Raw genomic sequence first — 2602 nt, forward strand, 5'->3', positions numbered from 1 at the left:
ATACAATTGCTATTAATTCATTGTCTATGTCATCACACTGAAAACTAAATTGTAATTTAGTACAATGACCAATTAAAGAAACAGTGTACACTGTTACCGGATGCTTGTGAAGTATTTTTTTTTCCTCTAAAAGAAGAGATTGGATGTGCAGAAAGGGAAAATCATTAAAGGTTTACAGAAGTGTTGGTTTTTGTCTTGTTTAATTTGTTTCTCTTTGATGTCTCCTCCTACTTTTCCATTACCACTCTCATATATATCATTTAATGAAATGGAAATGTAAGCCAACCAATGCCCCTCCAATGTTATTTTCAACACCAATTCTCTGAATATTCTTTTAGGCCAGAGGATACAAAAGAATCTTGGGGAAAATAACATATGAACAGATTATAATGGTTACTGTAACTACTCCTGACCTTTATGTCTATTTCCATTTTAAATAAAGAAAAGAAATCTGAGACAGTACTGATTTTTCCAAATGTATAACAAAGATTATTTTTGTCTTTATTTTCTTGGTGAAAAAAGAAAGGAGTCCTTTAAAAGTGAGAAATGTTCAAAAGAAGTACACTGAATAGAACTGGAAAATACAACATTGACACAAATTGCAATGTGTCATTATCTGGCCCATTCTTTAAAGAAAGAGAAAAAGGGCAGGTTCCTGAAGGAGGTTGTATGTGTGGCTCAGCTAAGACATGGCTGCTTGCCGAGCTCTGGAGGATCATTGTTATTCTCACAGCGGCCTGGTGCAGGACAAGGAACATCCAAGAAATTGGATTCCAGAGCTCTGCAAGCAGTTTTACCATTTGGGCTAGGTCACTGGTACTGGCGGAGGAATTAGCTTGAAGCATGGCCATGAAATCTACATTGCTCCATCAGGAGACATCAGTGGACCATCAGTAGACCTCCACCATACAAGAATCTAAGAAAGAGCCAGTGTACACCTCTCTTTATGAATGCTTACACTATGAGAGGAGCAGGAGCAGTGATCCATACTCATTCTAAAGCTGCTATGATGGCCATCCTTCTCTTTCCAGGATGAAAGTTTAAGATTACACATCAGGAGATGATAAAAAGAATCAGGAAATGTACCTCTGGAGGTTGTTACAGATATGATGATATGTTAGTGGTCCCCATTATTGAGAATACACCAGACGAAAAGGACCTCAAAGAACGAATGGCTCAAGCAATGAATGAATACCCCGATTCCTGTGCTGTTTTATTCAGACATCATGGGGTATATGTCTGGGGAGAAATATGGGAGAAAGCTAAAACCATGTGTGAATGTTATGACTACTTGTTTGATATTGCAGTGTCAATGAAGAAATTAGGGCTGGACTCTAGTCAGAGTCCAGTTGGAGAAAATGAAATTCTCTAAGCAGAGTTTTAATTTTTCTCCAGAGACTAAGCTGAAATCCAGATCATGAATTCAGGAGGAGGAGGAGGCCAGCTGTACTATTTTTGTGAATTTACTACATGTCAGAATCAGATGTATTTTGTTATTAATGGGTTGCCAAATGCTACTCACAAAGTATGCATTTATTCTCAACTTATTTCTACAAATGCTGATTATTTCTTTATGTAATGTTTTACTATAACATGCTGTGTACTAGCAAGAATGAGAGTGAAATTGCTATCAAAGTTAAAAAAAGAAAAAGAAAAAGAAAAAGAAAGAGAAAAGGGGGCTTAATAATCAACCAGTTACATATCCCAATAGACTCATTTCAATTCTTTTTTTTTTTAGTCTATTATATTCAGTCATTTATAAATCAAGATGTTCAAGAAAAAAGGTGGCCATTTTTGACTTTTTGGATGCCCTGAAGAGAAGGTTGTTTCTCTAATGGACTACTCTTTTATCAAAAACCCTTTCAGTATCCAGTATTGTATTACTGTTTCTCACATTCTGGATTCTAAAAGTCCTCTTTCACTTCTTTATTGCCTTCATTCAATCTTTTCCAATTATTTGCCAAATAATTTTATCGAGTTTCCAATTGAAATTCAACTTGAATTTGTCTTCCAAGTCGAATTTGAGGGTCATTCCTTCTATAAATGTCTCCATCACTGATCAAAATAGCATATGGATTAGAGAATTCTAGCTCCAGGACGATAGTCCATTAGTGTCATAACTGAAGTTTCTTTATATACATTATATCTGTCTCCTTCAGTAGAATGTGATGTTTAGCTCATCTGTCATAGTATTTTTTTATTCCATCCAAGCTATTTTTTAAATTTTTTGCTTAAGACTTCATTGTTGAGCTGTTTTTTTTATTGATGCGAAGAAATTTATATGCAATTTCTATCCCATTAACCATTCCACAGGAGATAATCTAACATCAGAATGATGCTGTCTGTTAAACCACATATAACTGGATTTCTGTTTGGATCTTTGTTTAACTGTCTTTTGACTCTCTCTGACATTTCATCTACTGTCCTTTGTACTGTCTTTCTCTCTCCCATATTTTCTCTTTTTCTTAAGGAGATAGTGAGCCAATAATAATATATTTGAACTAAGATGTTGATATTATGTTTCAAATTAATTGTTATAAAAAAAAAAGCTTTTCTCAAACAAAATTTCATTTGACAACACAAGTAATGTGAAAATGAATTT

At 34.4% G+C, this 2602-nt stretch overlaps 1 pseudogene; it reads left to right on the forward strand.

Moving 5' to 3' along the window:
• Positions 1-689: 689 nt before the first annotated feature.
• Positions 690-1372, forward strand: LOC127553557 (methylthioribulose-1-phosphate dehydratase-like; annotated as a pseudogene).
• The last annotated feature ends 1230 nt before the right edge of the window (positions 1373-2602 follow it).

Source organism: Antechinus flavipes, chromosome 3 (assembly GCF_016432865.1).
Source record: "Antechinus flavipes isolate AdamAnt ecotype Samford, QLD, Australia chromosome 3, AdamAnt_v2, whole genome shotgun sequence".
NCBI lineage: Eukaryota > Metazoa > Chordata > Mammalia > Dasyuromorphia > Dasyuridae > Antechinus > Antechinus flavipes.